Source organism: Erythrolamprus reginae, chromosome 1 (assembly GCF_031021105.1).
Source record: "Erythrolamprus reginae isolate rEryReg1 chromosome 1, rEryReg1.hap1, whole genome shotgun sequence".
In the NCBI taxonomy this organism is placed as follows: domain Eukaryota; kingdom Metazoa; phylum Chordata; class Lepidosauria; order Squamata; family Dipsadidae; genus Erythrolamprus; species Erythrolamprus reginae.
The window spans coordinates 221,271,264-221,293,050 of NC_091950.1; the positions used below are offsets into that span (position 1 = coordinate 221,271,264).

Sequence of the window (21,787 nt, forward strand, 5' to 3'; positions counted from 1 at the left end):
ATCAATCATCAAAAAAGTTGCAAAAGTTTTTTTTTCTAATGTTGTCATCCAGGTACATACTTTTCTTTTAATTAAATTCCCTCCTTAATGTTCCTTCAAAAAGTACAACACCAATTATATTTCTAACTTATTAACCATTATGCCAAAGTGCTTCCTTCTTTCTTTATACATTTTTCTATACACCAAGAAAACCTTGTATAGCCAATCAGATGTTAACAAAAGAAAATTAAAAACAAAACATAAACATATATGAATTTCAGACTTCTTCCCCGCCTTCTAAATAGTACGTTCCCATTTTGTTTTTTACTTTAAAATAAGGTATGTGCAGTGTGCATAGCGATTTGTTCATAGTTTTTTTTTAATAGTCCAGCCCTCCAACAGTCCGAGGGAGGGTGAGAATCTGTGGACGCAATAAGAGCAGAAAAGTTTTGCCACCCTTATCATCACTAAATAAGTCCTAATATAGGCTCTTAGTAGCGTTCAGTCGGACTGAGATTTACTGGCCCTCCAGCGTCGCTCTAGACGTCTATTCTGGCGTTTCATCTCCTGAAGTTCCTCGGTAAACCAGGGAGCTCTTCGGGATCCACTGCCACAGATAGAGGTCACACAGGTGCAATCTGATCTAAAGTCCCAGATGCCGCCCTATTCCAGGCAGACATTAGGGACTCAACTGGACTGTTGGCAAGGGAATCAGGTATCACCTCAAGCTCCCTCTGAAACCCAAGTGGGTACATTAGGTGCCTGGGGTAGAGCCACCTAATCAGCTCTGCTTCCCTGCAGTGAAGAATTGGCATCTTAAAATCAAGCCTCACCAGGAAATGATCTGAACATGACAAGGGAAAAGTAGACACTATACCCCTTAAAATCAGATCATGTATCCACTGCCCCGAGAGAAAAACCAGGTCGAGTTTGAGTCCCCCCCTCATGAGTCAGACCCTCAACTACTTGGGTCAGGTCCATGGTTGTCATGGAAGCCATGACTCCTGCGCTGCCCCCGATGACTCACCAAGTGACAGTAGGTTAAAGTCACCCAAGAAGATCATCAGTCTAGGGAACTCCACCGCCAATTTGGTTACTGTCTTGTGCAGTGTAGGTAGGGCTGTTGCAATGCAGCTGGGAGGCAAGTCCATTAGCAACAAGACCACCTGAAACCCTAGGTCCAACTTCAGCAGGAGAGACTCACAGCCGACTATCTCCGTAGACTCACAGTCGAGTCTATGGAGAGGGGCGGCATACAAATCTAATAAATAAATAAATAAATCTCAGATGCAGGGATCCTGCAAGGATTAAGAGTCTTCCGGACTATAATAGCCACTCTTCCACCCCTTCCCAGGTTTTGTGGCTAGTGCAGGAGCATGTCCCGGATCAGAGGGGCTTTGTTTAGCATATGGCGTTTAGCAGCATCAACCTGAGGCCAGGGACCTGACGTTCCCTGTCACCAGCCATATTGGTTGAGCTCAAGGGGCCAGAACAAGGAATCACTATAAGGTAGTGAGACCTGGTTCCCCGTCAGCAGCCTCCCCCTCGGTTCCTGTCATACCTACATCTTCCCATTACGACTGTATTGCTCCGGCCCCTCGTGCTCCCCAGAAATCCCCTCTCCAAACCCACCAGCATCCCCCTCTTTTGGCAGGCCCCATGCATTCACATCACACCAGGAGTTACAGTAGCCCCCCCCCCACTTCTGTAGATCTACTCAGCAGCAGGGATACTGGCCTTCAGCCCCGGCATTTTCATCCTAAGTAAACAATCAGTCATTTCATGCACCCCTTCACCTCACCCATTCCTACATATATAATCCAATCATACCATATAAAACATCTTTAAAACCATAACAATTAATGTAAAGTGGCCTACAAAAGTATAACATAAAAATATTAAAAACAACTACCTTATGCCTGTTCTGATTTCAGGCTCATACAGAATATAATTGGAATAAACGATTTCTTAATGCATCTCATTGTAAAACACATCCTCTTTATTTCTCCTAACCCTTCAACTTACATGCAGTTTTATTCTCTCATTTCTATGTCAGCAATTAAGTAGATAAGCTTGGCAGCAACATAAAAAACATTCCACAAGTCATTCTAAAATTTATGGCTAATTAGGGTTAGCCAGGAGTCATAAAAAGCAAGTAATAAATCACACATGATAGCTTACGCTTCGGAGTAAATTCGGAACGCAACCGTCTTTAGATTGCAAGATTGAACAAATTTAGCATCTCTTCCATTTTACAACCGGATGTGAGGTAATTTCTTCATTAATTCTTCTCTAATATCTTCTCCCTTTTTCCTCCAAGCGTTTCTGAAAACGTATGAAACGAGCATGTCTCCATCTGTTCTCTCCCACATTTGAGTCACCCAAACTCATGTCTATGTCATTAGCTCCATAGTCTGCACTAACATTGCTAACTGTTGGTAGAACAGGGGAATTTATGATCTTTAAATCCCACTCATCCTCCAAATCTGAAAATTCCTCAAGCTGCAAGGGAGTATACACAACAATGCCCGGTGACACACCCTTTTACTTCAAAAAAGTGCATCAAAAACTAGGTGCATCTTATACATCCCAGACAGAAAATCGGTCATGCAGGCTTTGAAACTGGCGCAGACACCGCTTGTGTCCAGGTAGTTGCACCCCTCCGGCGCTCGCTTGCTCTCTCGCACATACACACACGCACACACAGAGACAAGGGAGCAGAGGGGAAAGGCGGGCTGAGCTAGGTTGGGAAATGTAAGCCCAGCAACCTAGGGAGAGTTGGTGAGGGAATCCCAGGGAGATACATTTCCACGTTTCGCCCATTTCTGCCAAAAAGTGGTTAGAAGGGGGTTTCTCTAAGGCTTTCCTTGGGGTGGTTTTTCCCACCGTTCCCAACTATTGCAGGTGGACTGGGATCCGAAGGCATTGGGGGTATGGGAGAATTGCAGTGGGTTTCAGCTAATTCAAATGAAGCATTTTCCATGAATTCGGTGAAATAAAACATATCAAAGGGAATGACTCTTGCCTGGGAATGTCTGTGGTTAAAAGTAGACAAGGTTTCAAAATGGGGCACCACTTCTAGGATTACATGGACGGGTTTCTTGGAAACAATGGAGAAATTTAGGGGGGGTCATTATCTGGCCTATGTCATTTCCTGGCGGGGGTCTATATTTAGAGTTCCCCCCATAGTCTCCCATTCAGGTAAGCAGCAGAATCCCATCTAACCCTATTTAGCTTTTTCAAGACCATCTGAGGCTTTACCCGGGGTTTCAGAATACAGTAGTGTAGAGTGGAGTAGAGTAAATGATAGGTTAGGATACAGAAAGATCTAGACAGACTTGTACAGTGGGCTGAAACAAACAAAATGAAGTTCAATGTAGAGAAAAGTAAAATCCAGTCGCCATTTTCATTCTCCTTCTTTCTTCCAACCTCTAGCATCCCAGCTCTTCTCGACTCAACTTTGCTTCAAACCTCCAAGCGCGGACCACCAAAACCTCAGCAAGATATTAAACAAGGGGAAAGCAGGCCTTGTACAATTCTCTGGTGTTATCTGAAGTTATTTTGGGTGAAAACCATTGTTGCTGGTGGGGAGCTTTCCTCTCCAATCTCCGGCATGGGAATGAACTCTTGGCCGCTGGTGACTTGGAAGGGGTGCTGCTGTGAATGGCATTGTTATACTCTACTTCTGAAAATGGTAGCAACTCCGCCTTGTCATCTTGTTAGTAATCTACATAGCAACAAAGGTACTATTCTCCCATCGTGTTGGACCATTTCACTGCACTGTTGGTACTCCGATGGAAAGCCGAGCTAAGTCCTTGCATGGATCCAATCGTACATTCTCTCCAAAACATGGCAGTTGTTCTGGTTTCTGGTAGAAATTTAGCAATTACAAATAACTCTTATTAAATGCATTATTTCATAAACAAAGAAACTCCATTTTATTCTCTTCTCTTCCGGATTCAAACACATTTCATACTGGCACATATCTCTTGGCCCGTTATCTTCCTTAATTGCATTTCTCACATTCCTTCCCCTTCTCCACTTAACAAGATTTATTTCCTAACAGCATGATCTCTAAAACAGCAGAACTGACTGTTAATCAACACAGAATACTTCTGCTTACTTGGGAGCGGCACGGAAAACCTCCATATTTCTCTTCGGCAACGTTGAAACTCCACCCTTCTTCCCCACTGACCCCCTGACATGCCAAATACATCACTACAGTATTTAACCCATTCCTCCCCTTAATATCTTCTTCCAGACACCTGTTCTCTACGTTTTTGGGCCCTTCTGAATTTAGGGTTTACCCAGCGAGCGTCTGATTCTTCCTCGCTAGATCCTGAACTCATAGCCCCATAATGTGGCTGGCCTCCCACCTGTTCTACTACCTGTAATCCCAGGCCCCCCACTAATTCATAAACACTATCTGTATCAGAGTCCTCAATTTCTTCATCATCCTCCAACTGACCAGGAGCATGTACAACAGCGGTGAACTGTATATCTCTATCAGATATACAGATGGTTTTGATAAACAACTTTGCTAAGTGTCTGGGGAGAGGGCCAGGATCAATGGTGCCAGCGGCATGGAGTTCCCTTTCTCCAATGGGGGAATTCCAAATCCCTGCCATCCGGGGGGTTCTGGTTCCAATGGAACCAGGCTGGATCCTCCCTGAAGGGGAGGTGATGCTGGGGACACTGCTGGGGGTCTGGCTAGGGGTCAGCATACCCCACCAGACAAACCGGCTTGTCTTGCATCAGCGGCAGTGTGAAATCGGCTAGGCTGCTGTGCCAAAACTGATGAAGCCGAGTCAACACCGCAACAAAAGGATTTTAAAGTAAGCTGGAAGTCAACTGGAGAGAGGAACCAAGGAACATACTGGAGCAAGAGTGTTCGGAAACTTCAGATCATGCAGAATGCAGCTGCGAGAGCAGTCATGGGCTTACCTAGATATGCCCATGTTTCACCAACACTCCGCAGTCTGCATTGGCTGCCGATCAATTTCCGGTCACAATTCAAAGTGTTGGTTATGACCTTTAAAGCCCTTCATGGCACTGGACCAGAATATCTCCGAGACCGCCTTCTGCCGCACAAATCCCAGCAACCGATTAGGTCCCACAGAGTGGGCCTTCTCCGGGTCCCGTCAACTAAACAATGTCAGTTGGCGGGCCCCAGGGGAAGAGCCTTCTCTGTGGCAGCCCCAACTCTCTGGAACCAACTCCCCCCAGAGATTAGAACTGCCCCTACTCTCCCTTCCTTTCGTAAACTCCTTAAAACCCACCTTTGTCATCAGGCATGGGGGAACTGAATCACCTCCCCCGGGCATGTACAATTTATGCATGGTATGTTTGTGTGTATGTTTGTTTAGTAAATGGTTTTTTAAAAATATTTTAAATTATATTTAGATTTGTCATGAATTGTTGTATCCTGCTGTGAGCCGCCCCAAGTCTGCAGAGAGGGGCGGCATACAAATCTAAATAATAAATAAATAAATAAAATAAATAAGAGGAACTGAATTAAGAATGGTGCTGGTGAGTGATTCAGACGATTGGAGCTTGGATTGTTTTTCTTTTCAATTTTTAAACAGGAACAAAAGATTGGGGAAAAATGGAGAGGACCCAGCTAATTGGCAATGGATACAGTAGTGGAAAGCTTCTGAAAGGACAATAAATTTGACTATCTGATTATTGAACTATCTTTATGAATTTTAATAAATTGGTTTTAATTTCCTGACAAAATTAAGTTTTTATTATATAAATAAGTTAAAATGTTTTTGTGAAATTAACAAGATTGCCACCTGCTGGTTGGAGGAATAATTGCAGACGATTTGCTGGACACATAGTCTATTTTTTGACATTGGCTCTTGGAACATCTTAGCTACGCTGTGAACATTTCTAATTATTTCTATCTGGAGAATAATATTTGAACAGAGTTTACATTGTTCTAGAAGTATTATTTTACAGAATTGCAGAAATATGTTGATATTACAGATTCTATTTGCAGCACAGAGACTGAATTGAGAAAGGGTAGTAAGCATTTAAAAAAAACAAAAGCAAGAAAATAAAAGAAGAACTGAAATAAGAAGGAGCAGGTGGAAGGAGATTTGGACAATAATAAAGCTACAAATTTATAAGATTATTAAATGAACATATATAAATTTGAATTTAATGATTAATAGAGTTGTGAGATATACTTTATTTGCAGTATTAAAATTGAATTGTGAAAATGTAGCAGGTATTTGGTAAATCTAAACAATAAAATATCACAAGCAGTTACATGTTTAAAAGAAGAGCTGAAGGGAGAAGGAGCAGGTGGAAGAAAACTTGGACAATGATAAATTTATAACTGTATAAGGTTTTTAAGTGGATTTGTAGAGCCAAATTTGACTTTATTGTTTATCTGAACTATAAATTATGATGGGAATTATAACGGAAAAGAGAAACGGGGAAGAGAAAAGGGATATAATAAAGGTATGTTTATTAAAGGAGGACTAATCTGGGAAAAATAAACAGGGCAGACTACGGTTAATATTTTTTGGAAGTATCTGGGATTTTAACTGAACAGATTAGGGAAGATTACTATTTGGGGAAATACGATGAAAACAAATAGATGAGGAAAGAGTATCACACTGAGATGATTAGTGAAAAACAAATTAGGGAATAGTATTACACTTGGAATGACACTGAATATATATAGATTAGGGAAAATTATTATACTGAGGTTAACAGTGAAAAACATATTAGAGAAGATTATTATATTGGAATTGACAATGGAAGATACTGTACTTTCAGTGAAAAATAAATAGAAAAATATGTGATTTTCTAAATTTGAAATGATATATTTGCAAAATGAAAGAAATGATAGAATGTTTAGATAATGTAATTTAGATAATGTAATTTAAATTCTTAATAATAATTTATTTATTTATTTATTAGATTTGTATGCCATTCCTCTCCGTAGACTTGGGGCGGCTAACAACAATAATAAAAAATAGCATATAACAAATCTAATATTAAAATAAGTAAAAACCCTTATTAACCCTTTATTAAAAACCAAACATACACACAAACATACCATGCATAAATTGTATAGGCCTAGGGGGAAGGAATGCCTGATGACAGAGGTGGGTTTTAAGGAGCTTACGAAAGGCGAGGAGGGTGGCGAAAATTCTGATCTCTGGGGGGAGCTGGTTCCAGAGGGCCAGGGCCGCCACAGAGAAGGCTCTTCCCCTGGGTCCCTCAAGACAGCATTGTTTAGTCGACGGGACCCAGAGAAAGTCAACTCTGTGGGACCTAATCGGTCACTAGGATTTGTGCGGCAGAAGGCGGTCCCGAAGATATTCTGGTCCAATGCCATGTAGGGCTTTGTAGGTCATAACCAACACTTTGAATTGTGACTGGAAACTGATCAGCAGCCAGTGCAAGCCACGGAGTGTTGACGAGACATGGGCATATCTAGGAAAGCCCATGATTGCTCTCGCGGCTGCATTCTGCACGATCTGAAGTTTTTGAACCCTTTTCAAAGGTAGCCCCATGTAGAGAGCATTGCAGTAGTCAAACCTCGAGGTGATGATGGCATGAGTGACTGTGAGCGGAGACTCCCTATCCAAATAGGGCCACAACTGGTGCACCAGGCGAATCCCAGCGACTGATAAGGTCCCACAGATTTGGCCTTCTCCGGGTCCCGTCGACCAAACAATGTCGTTTGGCAGGCCCCAGGGGAAGAGCCTTCTCTGTGGCAGCCCCGGCCTTCTGGAATCAACTCCCCCCCGGAGATTAGAACTGCCCCCACACTCTTTGTCTTTCGTAAATTACTCAAGACCCATCTATACCGCCAGGCATGGGGGAGTTGAGACACCTTTCCCCCAGGTTTTTTTATATTTATGTTTGGGTATGTATATGTTGTTTGCTTTTTAAAATATGATAGAGTTTTATGTGTTTTTTAATATTAGATTTGTTTTCACTGGAATATTGTTTTTATTATTGTTGTGAGCCGCCCCGAGTCTTCGGAGAGGGGTGGCATACAAATTTAATAATAAAATAATAATAAAATTTCCCCATTATCTTCTCTAACTGCTCATTACCATATCTAACCACTGAACTAGAGTCTCTCAATGCTAAAATACATATTTATTTCCTCTTCTTCAGATATCTCGCCATTTGCTGCATTGATTTTGTCACCCAGCTCTGTTTTTTGTCACATCATCATTCTCATCTTGTTCCATTTGATCTCATCACCCACACCATCAATTGTTTCTTTTTCAATTTCAATAAACTATTCCAATCTCTACTTTTAGTTAATCTTAACTGCTCTTGTATCAAATCTATTTCCCTTATCTTCCTTTCCCTTTCTCTAGCCCACCTCTTCCTAATATCTGCTTCCATACATATACATTGTCCCCTCATAAAAGCCTTACATGCATCCCACACAATTGTTTATTACCACCCTCATCATTAATTCTAAAATATTCAGATAACTCTGTTTGCAATTTATCTTTATCTTGTTCATTAGCAGTTACAACTGCATTATATCTCCAAATTCTTTGATTGTGTTCCTGACCTATTTCCAATTCTGCCAATAGTGGGGCATGATCTGATAACCAAATACTTTTAATATCTACTTTTTTAACTTGTATATTGCCCCCCCCCCATTCATTAATATATAGTCTATGCAGCTAACTGTATATCTTGCTGAATAATATGTACTTCTGTTTGAAATATCTGCATGAAGATCCACCATATTAAGTCTGTTTAAATGTAACATCCTACTGTTTCCAATCCCATTTGTTAATTGCATATTAAAATCTCCTGCCAAAAAAGTTGAACCCTCCATAAAGTTGTCTAACTTCCTCTTAGTATTTATTATAAATCATTTTGTTTTTGTATTTGGGGCATAAATTGCTGCTAATGTCAGCTTCTTTTGATTTATTTTCCCTTTAACAAATATTCACCTTCCTTCTCTGTCTTTCTGAATTCTAACCTCTTCAAAATTAACCCTCTGATGAATAAGAATCGCTGTACCTCTACTATTTTGCATTCCTCTAGATTCAAACACCCATTTCCAAATTCTATCATTAATCAATTTATTCCTTCCTCCTCGTCTTTTATGTGTTTCTGTCAAAATCATAATATCCACCTTATATTGCTTAGCCATCCTTAATATCCTAAAATGTTTCAAATCCGATCCCAAACCATTCATATTTAAAACCATTATCTTACACTCAATCATAATATACCAAAATCACCCTTTTCCCCTCTTGTTTTGCCCTTGGTTTAATTTTTCCCCTTTCCTTACCCCTGTTACCCCCCCCCAACCCAACGTGCCTCCTCCGGTGCTCCCCCCCCCAAGTGGGGGGTGGACAAGAAAAACTCTTGTCCATTCATGAGGCACATTCTCTTGATTGCGTTCTCATTCAACTAGCTCCTCTTTCAACCACTTTTAATTGTAATAAAAGAGAAATATTCCCCTCCCACCCTCCTTTCTCCTTTAAATAATTCCTTCTTTAACTTTAACTTCTTTAACCCCCCTTCTTTTTTCCCCTTAGACTTCCCCCACCGAATAACAAATATACAAGAATTCCAAAAACATCTCCAAGAAAAAAAAAGTACAAAAAGACAAGGAGAGCCAAACAATATCACTTTCTAGCTTTCTTCTCACGCTGAGCTCGTGTTTTTCTCTGCTCTCTTCTAATGGCCTCCACCTGCCCGGTTAACTCCTTCAGCTGCTCTTCCCTTTGTGTTTCTTCATTGTCTGGAGTACTACGACCGTCAAAAAAATTCTCTCCTTCTTGTACTCCAGCTTGTGCTCCAGCTTCTTCAAACTTAATCTCCAGTTGATCCAATAAAGCCTTTCCCTCCTCCAATGTACGTGCCCTGTACATTTTATTTTCTTGGAATACCAAAATAGCAGCTGGAAACTCCCAAGTGAACTTTTTTCCACTTTGATATAAACGGCTTGAAATTGGTCGTAAGGCAGCTCTCGCTCTCAAAGTTTCCCAAGAGAGATCCCTCAGAACTCTTATCTCATTTCCATCTTGTTTAAGGCAAGGAGAAGTCTTCAAAGACTTTTAAACAATCTCTGCTTTTTTTCACTGACGAAAACCATAACAATGTCTCTTTGCCTTTCCTTGTCTCTTCGTGATGCAGCCCAGTGCACTCGCAATATATCTTCCAAGCTGACTTGAACTCCTGCTTGCTTATTTATCCAAGCAAAGATTGCTTCCATTAAGTTTGAATCAGAAGCAAAGTCCAATCTGAATACACGCAGACGCAAATTTCTTCTTCTCTGACAGTTTCCAGATTAGCAATTCTATAATTCATTTGTTTAATTAATTCATCATGATCCTTCACTTGTTTTTCAACTTTCTGTATCTTTCCAGCAGAAAATTCCTCCTTCTTTTTAATCAATTTAACTTCTGAAGCCAGATCTCCAATTGTTGTTTCCACGTTAATAAATCTCTGCTCAAATCCAGAACAAATGTCCAGTAATTTATCCAGGTTTTTTTTCAATGTTCGCTAAACTGGAAACTTATTTTTCTTTTTCTTTCCCTCCCTCCGCCATTTTAAGATTTATTGTACTCACTTATCACTCCCTTGTTATAGCGAAAGAATCTCCATCTTGCTTAAAACCATAAATCTTTAATTTATCTTTGATGTCCATAGATTCCTTTTCCTCCTGTTCTCCTTCAAGAAGGATTTATATTATTTTTAAGGGGAAAGAATTCCCTTTACATAATATATTAGTTCAGAGCTAGCGGTGAAACCCCTAGAATTCCAATCAGCACATGCGCAATTGTGCGTGTCCCCCTCATGAACTACTGAGTCAGGTCCATGGCTGTCATGGTGGCCACGAACTCCTGTGCCAACCCAGAGGATTCGCCGAGTGATGGCAGACTGAAGTCCCCCAAGACAAAAAGTTTGGAGAATTCCACCGCCAGCCCGGCTACCTCCTTGAACAGCATGGGCAGGGCTGTTGACATGCAGCTGGAAGGCAGGTATGTGAGTAACAAGCCCACCTGAACCCCTAGGTCTAACTTCATAAGGAGGGACTCCCAACCCGCAATCTCAGGAGCAATGAGTTTACGTAGGCAAAAAATCTCCTTGGCTATAATAGCCATTCCTCCCCCCCCCCTCCCTGTGGTCGCGGCTGTTGCCATACCTGAAACCCGGCTGGGCAAATTTCAGAGAAAGGAACTCCTCCCTCTGGGCCCAGCCAGGTCTCAGTCACACATACCAGGTCGGCCTCCTCCAGGACCAAATCTTGGATGAGGAGAGCCTTTTAACCACCGACCTGGCATTGAGTAGCAGCAGCTTGAGCCCAGGGCTCAGATTACAGTCATCACCAGTGCCCCAGGTTGATCTCATGGGCTGGAACAACGGATCACTTTCAGGCAGTAATCCCTTCTTCCCCCAGAACGGCTTGCCCCATGGCTTACGCCATATCTGCCTCTCCCCAGCAACACTGGAATCTTCTGGCCCTCTACCACCCAAGAGATAGGGTCCTCCAACCCTCCTGCCCCTCTGTCGCCAGGTAAGCTAAACATCCCATCTATACTATCTGCATTCATTTCATAGTCATTCATTCCATACATACTTCCCATCTTATTTTAATTTTATTTATTAATTGGATTTCTATGCTGCCCCTCTCCGAGAACCTATGGTGGGCATCCACTTGTTTAGCCACACTAGGCCCAGGATGATGGCCTCTGACTTCCTTGGGGCTACGATGAAATGAAGACTTTTACAATGTCGACCCATCCTTAACAATGATCTCGGTGAGGAGAGTGGCTGGAGCTCCCCTGGTTAGCAATCTGTCCAGCTGTTGGAACCAGATGGGGCTTGCTAGGAGGGCTTTAAACTAAAATTGGGAGAGGAGGATGACCAATTTATAGGATCCCTGGGACCCAACTCCAAGCATGGACCCCTAGCAATCAAAACAAACAATGAACCAAAAAGGAATGGGGAAGAAAACAAACTCAAATGCCAAACAAAAGACAAAGAAAGATCACTCACAAGCAGGCACAAAGAACACAAATGCACAAAGACTAGGGAATAAACAGGGTGAACTTGAAAAATTAATGCATGAAAGTAGACATGACATAGTCGGAATAACAGAAACCTGAGACAGAATCACACAATTGGAACATACAGATAAAATAATACAAACTTCAAAAAAAAAGATCACACAAAAATGGTGGTGGTGTTGCACTGTATATAAAGACTACTATGTAGCTATAGAGCTACAAATAACCAAAGAAGAAAATCCATTACAATGCAAACAGGTCAATATAAAAGAAAAAAAAGAATGACATAATAAATGTTTAGTACAGATCACCAAATCAAACAAAAACAACGGGACCCTTTTTACCAACCAGCTAAGGAACATATGCAAGAAAAACAATATAGTAATAATGGGGGACTTCAACTACCCAGATATCAACTAGAAAACCAACTCAGCACCAACAGAGAAATCTAACAAATTCCTAACCAGCCTAACTGACAACTTCATTGTCCAAAAAGTGGAGGAGGGAACTAGAGGGGCACCCATGTTGAATTTAATACTTACAAACAGAGAAGAAACTATAGAAAGAGTTGAAACTGCATGAACACTGGGTGAGAGTGACTACATAATACTAAAATTCACCAAAATGCAAACACAAATAACTGAACATAACAACACAATATCTCAGACAAAAGCAGCATTGCCTTCTGCTCTCTTCGCCATTTGCCCAGTGGCAAGCCTGGCGCTCTTCTTTTTCCTCCCCATTGCACCCAAGGCAAACTAGTGCTGGTCTTCCTCCTCTACATCCTGGCTGGCACCTCCGTCCCAACCAGCGGGCCAGTGCCAGCCCCGCAGCGCCAGCATGTACCGCGTCCAGCAACACATCCAGCTGCCGCCGTCGGTGCCTCTGCCCTGGAGCTCCCGCTCGCAACCGCCCGCCCTGCCGCCGCTCTGCGGCTACTGCCCGATGCCGCTGTTGCTGGCGTAGTATAAGCTGTTGCCGACCGCTTGCAGCCACCACCCCATGGCTACTGCCTGGTGCCGCTGCTGCCGCCCCCCCTCCCACTCTCACTGCCGGCACCTTTCCGCCGGGCCCCAAAGCTCACCTGCTACCGCCGCCAGGGAAGCTCCAGCCGGGCGGGACACTGCAGCTGCCGGAAACCTTGGAAGGTGCAAAAAGTTGCGAGACTGGAACCTGAGCTTCCTTTTTCGCGACAAACCTCACCATGTCTCACGGCCCACTAGTGTGCCATGGCACACCGGTTGAAAAACACTGTCCTAGCAGAACCGACACCTCAGAGGAACAAAACAGAATCAACCCCCCAGAGAATGAAAACGGCTGGACACATGTCACCCAAAGAAGGAAATACAAACCAAATAAAAAACTGTTACCAAATCCAACCTACTCCCTCCCAACCCCACTGCCCAAAAGCAACAAATACCTAGGGCTCCTAATAGAAGAGACTGCAGATAATTGACAAAGAATCACCAGAAAGAAAGCACAATAAAACAGTGCCAATTGACACTACCACAACAAAGAAAAACAACCCCCATACACCAACCCAATCAAAAGGAAAAGGAGAGTGCTGGTGATTGGTGACTCAATTCTCAGGGGAACTGCAAGCGGTCGGCAAAAGCTTATACTACGCCGGAACCTGCCATCTGCAGACCGAACAATCAAAAGAGAGGTGTGCTGCCTCCCTGGAGCCAAAATCTCTGATATAACGCAAAACCTTACCAATACCAAAATATTAAAGCCCACTGACTACTACCCCCTACTGGTGATCTATGCAGGAATAAATGACACAGGGAAAGACATGAATCAAATAATGAAAGACAATGACCACTTGGGCAACACAGTCAAAAAGATAGGTGTACAGGTTGTTTTTTCTTCCATTCTACCCACAAGAGAACAACATCCGGCCAGAGAACACAAAATCCCACAAAAATACTACTGGCTAAGGAGATGGTGTCGCCAAAAGAACTTTGGTTTCCTTGACCACGGCCTACAGTATCTCCTAGGAAAGAACCTCCTAGGAAATCGACTAGCCCATCTTATGAGGAGGGCTTTAAACTAGATCTGAGAGGGGCGGGTGACCAAACTAAGAGACTGAACAATGAACAAAATAAGGAAGGGGAACATGTCAAGCGTACAAATCAATCAGAGGATAAAAAATGTTCACCCAGAATCAGACACAAACAACTAAAATGCCTGTACACAAACTCACAAAGCCTGGGAAACATACAGGATCAACTGGAATTACTAATGCATGAGGGTGAATAACATCTAATTGGAACAACAGAAACCTGGTGGGATGAGACACACGACTGGAACACACAGATAAAGGGTTACAATCTCTTAAAGAAAAATAGGTCAAACAAGAAAGGAGGTGGAGTTGCACTACACATAAAAGACTACTACGCTGTCACAGAGCTATATCCAACCAAAGAAGTTAATCCTCTAGAAAGCATATGGGTTAACATAAAAGAAAAAAGTGCAACACTACAATAGGAGTATACTACAGCCACCAAACCAAACTAATACAATTGACAACCTCTTTACAAGCCAACTAACAGATATATGCAATAAGCACAAGCATAATGAGGGACTTTAACTACCCCAACATCAACTGGAAAACCAACTCAGCACCAAGCGGAAAGTCTAATAGATTTCTTACCAGTCTCGCAGATAACTTTCTAGCTCAAAAAGTGGAACCAGGAACCAGAGGGACTACAATACTAGACCTAATACTAACAATATTAATACTAATATTAATTGGATTATTATGATTTGTTTTCACTTGTTGTGAGCCGCCCCAAGTCTTCGGAGAGGGGCGGCATACAAATCCAAATAATAAATAAATAAATAAATGAACAAACAAACAGGGAAGAAACGATAGAGGGGATTGAAGTAGAAGGGACATTGTGTGAGAGTGACCACATCATCCTAAAATTCAATATAATATAATCCAATCACTAACTGTTGAACCCAATACCACTACATTCCCAGACTTCAGAAAAGCAGACTTCAAAAAGCTCAGAGCAACCTGGAAAATATCCCCTGGAAGGAGGTTCTAAAGGGTAAATCCACACAGGAAGCCTGGGAGGCCCTCAAAAACACAATCATGGATGCCCAACACAATACAATCCCTATGAAAAAGAAAAACAGGAAAACTAAAAAGAAACCAGCATGACTAAACAAAGACCTCACAGACAACCTAAAAGAAAAAAAAGCCAAATACAAAAAATGGAAAGGACACATAACCAAGGCGGAATTTCAACAAACAGCAAGAATCTGCAAACAAAAAATAAGAACAGCAAAGGCCCAACATGAACAATACCTAGCAATGAAAGTCAATGACAACAAAAAAGTTTCTCCCAGCACATAAACAACAAAAAGAAAATCAAGGAAACAGTCACTACACTAAAAAATGAAGATGGTAAAGAAATCACAGACAACAGAGATAAAGCACAGCTGCTCAATGCCTATTTTGCATCAGTCTTCACACAAAAAGGAAAAACCAGCACATAAACAACAACCTGCAACTCAACTGCAATAAACAGCCCCAGAACTGACCTCAACATAAATAAAAACACAATAAGGGACCACTTGTGGGAGCTCAACAAGTAGAAATTGCCAGGAGGAAATGGACTACACCCCAGAGTCCTAAAAGAACTGGCAGACACCATCGTGGAACCACTTCTTTTCATCTACCAAAATTCCTGGACCACAGGAGATCTACTGGAAGACTGGAAATGAGCTGACGTAGTCCCCATCCGCAAAAAAAGGTTGACCCAGGTAACTACAGACCAGTCTGATTTCTATACCTGGAAAAATACTGGAGAAAATAATCAAAAAACAACTTTGCCACTACCTAGAAACAAACAAGATAATATCCAACAGCCAACATGGGTTTGTCAGAAACATATCATGCCAAACCAATCTCATATCATTTTTCAACAGCATAACCAAATTAGTAGACCAACGCAACATAGTTGACTTCATATACTTGGACTTCAGCAAAGCTTTTGATAAAGTAGATCACAATCTCCTAATCCACAAATTAGAAAAAAAACGGGATAGACTACAACACATGCAAATGGATAAACAGTTGGCTGATCAAACGCACTCAACGAGTTGTCCTCAACTGCTCAAAATCCACATGGAAGAAGGTAGGCAGTGGGGTACCACAGGATTCTGTCCTGGGCCCTGTGCTCTTCAACGTTTTCATCAATGATCTAGATGAGGGAATAGAGGGAGAACTAATCAAATTTGCAGATGGCAGGGATAGCCAACACCTTAGAGGATAGGCTCAAAATACAGAAAGACCTGGGCCCAAACTAACAAAATGATGTTCAACATCGAGAAGAGTAGAGTAAAACCCTAGACACGCATACAGTCTGGGAGGAACCCTACTTAGCAGTAGTGACTGTGAAAGGGATCTTGGAGTCTTGGTGGATAATCAATTAAATATGAGCCAGCAATGTGCAGCAGCAGCTAAAAAGGCCAACTCTGGAGAAGGTGCAGAAAAGAGCAACCAAAATGATTAGGGGACTAGAAACCAAGACTTATGGAGAGAGATTGCTGGAACTGGGCATGCAGAGCCTAGAGAAAAGAAGGGCCAGGAGGGACATGATAGCAGTCTACAGGTACTTGAGGGGTTGCCACAGAGAGGAGGGGGGCACGCTGTTTTCCCGCGCACCAGAGGGCCAGCGAGGAACAACGGTTGGAAGCTGACCAAGGAGAGATTCAACCTAGAAATAAGGAAGAACTTCCTGATGGTCAGAGCGATCAACCAGTGGAACGGCCTGTCAGCAGAGGTTATGAACTCCCCAACTTTGGACATTTTCAAGAAGAGATTGGACTGTCATTTGGCTGGGGTGCTGTAGGATTTCCTGCTTAAGCAGGGGGTTGGACTTGATGACCTGCAAGGTCCCTTTCAACTCAAACAAACAATGTAATTAATTAATTAATTAATTTAAAAAACCTTCCAGCACATAAACAACAAGAAAAAATAAAGGAAACAGCTGGCCCATTAAAGAGAATAGATGGCAAAGAAGTAACAGACAACAAAGGCAAAGCAGAGTTACTTAACACATTCTTTGCATCAGTTTTCACACAAAATGAAACTGCAGCCCAACTACTGAGCAACGCAAATATAAAATACAGATTTGAAACAAGTCTCAACTTAAGCAAAAGTACAGTTAAGAGTTCACCTGTCTGGACTTAACAAATACAAAGCACCAGGACCAGACAAATTACACCCCAGAGTCCTAAAAAACTAGCAGAAGTCATTTCAGAACCACTGCATCATATCTTCCACAAATCCTGGAACACGGGAACTGCCTGAGAACTGGGAAAGAGTTGACATGGTCCCCATCTACAAAAAGACCCAGTATCGAGCTGATGTAGACGTTGGGAGAAAAACATCATCTCGCCACATTAGGGCATTAGAAGGCCTTTTGACCATGAGAATCTGGGAAGGGTGACTTCAGAAGAAAGCAGATGGATCCACAACACATTCTTTTATGATGTTCAAGGTCATCTTTGTTCACCAACTGCCCGGAAGCTAGGAGGAGGAACTGCCATGTTGGTAAAACCTGAGTGGGCAGTGTGACAATTTGTGTGTGTGGGGGGACAACGACAGGTGTGAACTTTCAACTGAGTGAGAAACTTTGGCAGTGTCAGATTTGGGTTTCCCATGGTGGTGCCAGAATGGCTCCGGCAACAAATTGGACCTTTGAGGAATACTTTGCTTTGGACTCTAATTACTTCTTAACAACTGCCCAGGGTCCAGGCACAAAGCAAAACAAATCCTTATGAAGGTTGGCTGAAAGCCGGGAGGTTATTAGCAGAAGCAGAAATGTCATTTGTCATTTGGACATAGCAGAAATGTCATTTGGAAATCACGAGCTGAACAAAAATGTCAGAGAGCAGAACGAAAATCTGGAACAGAACATTGTCTTCTGTACTGAAGAGTGGCATGGCTAAGCCTTAAAGGACATTAGCCTGCAGATCGATTCATGAAGAGACCTCCTCTTGCACAGCCACTTGCACCATCTAACAGCCCTGCCTGCCCTAGCATTAAGAAGAGGCTCCTCCTCTTGTTCTGAGTCATTCATGTGCACCTTGGGAAGTCCATAAGGAGTTTGTTCTTCAAGGAGAGACAGTTCACGCTGCCTACTACATGGATGTGCTGGAAAGACTCCGAAAAAGGGTCATCAGGACGAGAAAAGACATCTCTGCTACCTGGCAACTCCATTATGACAACGCGCCTTGCCACAACACGCTACGAGTCTGCGAGGTCCTGGCCAAACACCAGGTGCCAATGCTGCCCCACCCTCCCTAGTCCTGATGTCTCCCCAGCAGACTTTTTTTTGTTCCCTCGGATTAAGACAGCCCTGAAAGGAACCCGTTTTTCGTCCATAGAAGAGATCCAATCAGCCGTGACGAAGACCTTGCGAGAGGTCCTCAAAGACACCTTCCAGGGCATGTTGCTGGAAAAAAATGTGTGGAAGCCCAAGGACAGTACTTTGAAGAATTTTAAGTGTTTGTGCAAATCTGTTCAATAAATTACTTTTTTAAAAAAAATTGCATTACTTTTGTGTTTTTTTGTTTTTTTATTAAAAAATCTAACTTTATTTGAATACATACAATACACAGAACAACACAAACTGAATGTTTGAATCAACAGAGAAGAAAGAAGGTAAAGTGACTTTTATCCCCACAAATAAAATCGCTATGTATTGAAAGTAATTAAGGGGAAGAAGAAAGCAAGAATCTTGCTGGTGTGAGTGGATTTAAAGAAGCTGGAATAGTTACAGCTCACACAACCATAGAGACTATAAATTAGAACCTCAACCTGAACTTGCCTTAAATTTGTTTGCAACTTTATTCCTGGAAGATTTACCCAATATATTGAAACCGAGGGGATAAGTATTTTGGTTAATTGAACTGTATTTTGGCAAATGAATTTAAAACAATTGGCTTTTTTACCTTTTACATGGAGTTTGCCTGGCGTCTTGGCTCGCAGCAGCAATAATAAGAAAATAGCATTCAAGATGGAGGTCTTCAAACCTGGCAAGTTTAAGGCTTGTGGACTTCAACTCCCATTTCTGAACTAGCATGACTGGTGGAGGAATTCTGGGAATTGAAGTCCACAAGTCTTGAAGTGTCAATTTTGAAGTTTGTAAGAGATGTATATGGTTTTAAAAAGTATACATGGTTTTAAAAAGTATACATGATTGTAAAAAGTATTCTACTACACTGGAATTTTATTAAACAATATAATACTACACTATTTGGTTCAGAATGTTTTTTTCCTTGTTTTCCTCCTCTAAAATCTAAGTGTGTCTTATAAACCAGTGTGTCTTATAAACCGGTGCGTCTCATACACCCAAAAATACGGTAATTGCTTTCAAGGCCTTTCAAAATGCTGTAAATTTGAAATCAAATGCAATCATGACCCATTTAGCAATAGAGGGGCAGCATATAAATCCAGATAATAAATGAATAAATAATATGCAATTATTTGAATAAATTATAATAATTGTAAAATAAAGTTTTAATCAGGAATTCAGTAATATGTATTACTCTGGAATGAAAAGCTAATATTTCCAAAAACTGAAATTAGAAACTATAATTTTTATTTTGCTGTAAATAAAAGATTGTTCCTTATTAAAATTGGGAATGCATTTTATTAACAATGTTTCCCTCCATTTTTTCAAGAAAGCATTCCTTCTGGGGTCAAACAGTTAATATTAGAAAAATATTTAAATCTTATTTTTAAATATGAACAATGTTGATTTTCTTTTATAGGGTCACAGCTTAATGGTTGGTTACATCTGGATTTAATTGAAGAATGGTTGCTGCCTCAGTAAACTTAAAAGGCTATAGACTAGTGATGGCAAACCTATGGCACAGGTGCCACAGGTGGCATGTGGAGCCATATCTGCTGGCATGCAAACTGTTGCCCTAGCTCAGCTCTAATGTGCATGTATGTTCTGGCCAGCTGATTTTTGGCTCTGGGAGGGCATTTTTTGCTTCCGAAGAGCCTCTGGTGGAATGGGGGAGGGCATTTTTACCCTCCCCCAGCTTCAAGGAAGCCTTTGGAGCCTGGGTAGGGTGAAACACGAGCCTACTGGGCCCACCAGAAGTTGAGAAACAGGCTGTTTCCAGCCTCCAGAGGGCTTCTGTGGGGTGGGTGGATGCTGTTTTCACCCTCCACAGGCATAGAATTATTGGTGTGTGCACTCATGCATGCGCGACAGCATGCGTGCATGCTCTTTCGACACCCGAGGGGGAAAAGATTTGCCATCACTGCTATAGACTAATTTAAAATCCATACCTATGACAAATGTGTACATTCTACAAGGATTTCCTGTTTCTAAATAACTTAAAGATAACATCCTTTTTACATAGTAATAATAGACATCTTGGGTTTCAATCAGGGTTCCACAATGCTGGTCTTTCTTGTTTAACAAGACAGAAAAATACTAGGTTTCCTTTGGGAAGTAAAGTAGTACACTAGAAAGTAAAGCATGAAAATCATTACTCTCCTTTCTTTCTTGAGAAGAAACAAAATGCAGCATTACAACTAACCACCGGAAACCCATAAAAAGAGGGGAGGAAATTCAAGGCAAGTAATTGGACCTCTCTTGAGGGAAGTTTCGCTTTAGATCTGCCTTTTCCTTTTATAACTAAATTATTCCCTTATCTCAACTCTACGGATAATTTATTGAGAGGAATTACAGTAAACAGGTAATGCTTCACATTAAATGGATGCTTCTACTTCAAATAACAAGATACCGAAAAAGATGTATTTTTCCTAATTCTCAACTAGCTTCATTTTCTTCCTTCTCCTTGCAGGCTTTCTAATCCACATTCAGGAAAATTAGGCGTAGTTCCTGAAGTGGGCGGAATGGATAAACAGCTGCCGCGAGGTATAATAGTATTTATGCATATTTCCTCCATCACAGTTAAAACATTGAGTCTACCTTCAGCCTGCTTGCTCCGAACGGGTCTCCATTCCATTCTTATATTGTGAGGCCAACACAGAAGACGTGTATTATTTAAGCACAGAAATACGAAGCTTTCTTACCTACTGTTCTCTTCTCTCGGTCTCCACGCCAGGACAACTTTAGTAAGGTGTAGCAGCCCCAACTACATCAGTAGCAGAAAATAGGTTTCGCGGGGCTCTCCCTCTCGTCCGTTGCAATGGAAACGGGTCCAGCTACGGCTGCATTAAAAAGCCAGGCCTTGCTGGGAACTGGTAAGCGGTCGACGTCCGCCCAGCAACCTCACCGATGTCATTGGGGGAAAATGCAGGAGGGAGGGCCGTCAAAGTGGTTACGGCGAAGAAGGGGCGGAGGCGGACTATTGTCAAGGGAAGTCGAAAAGGATTAATTTGTGTGGCTCCAGACCACAAAGTTTTGGTTAGTTCCCCTATCAGGCATATTTTACAGTATTTTCCAGGAGAAATGTTTTTTGTATCCTGACCTACTTTACATTAACCTATCTCTATTTTTCTTATCTCTATGCTTCAGACCATGACTACCAGTTCTTCCTTTTCTTTCTCTCTCGTGGAGCTATGACAAACTTTGGAAGGCTTTTTCTTGAACAAAGAAGTAAAATTTTTGCTTTCAGAGAAAGTTTCTCAAAAGTTAGCCGTCATTAGCAGTTCCTCTGCCGCTCTTAAGAGAACAGATTTGGCTCAATTGAATTTTACAATCCTGGACTGATTGAGGGGATCCAGTTAATTTCGCCCCTCTCCGCTTAGTGTTTACAGCCAGCTTTTGTAAGATTCAAAG

General features: G+C 41.8%; 1 protein-coding gene across 4 annotated transcripts in view; it reads right to left on the reverse strand.

Moving 5' to 3' along the window:
• The window catches only part of SH3BP4 (SH3 domain binding protein 4), a 193,480-nt gene extending 172,057 nt beyond the window's left edge, over nt 1-21,423 (reverse strand). Inside the window, exons 1-2 of one of the 4 annotated variants that reach the window (XM_070732263.1) lie at nt 21,079-21,279; nt 2,161-2,304 (exon numbers count right to left, since the gene is read on the reverse strand). The gene's annotated coding sequence lies outside the window, so the exon portion shown is untranslated. Of the gene's footprint in view, nt 1-2,160; nt 2,305-21,078 lie in introns of all 4 variants that reach the window. The other 3 variants (XM_070732266.1, XM_070732265.1, XM_070732264.1) reach the window with 3 other exon arrangements.
• Between the last annotated feature and the right edge of the window lie 364 nt (nt 21,424-21,787).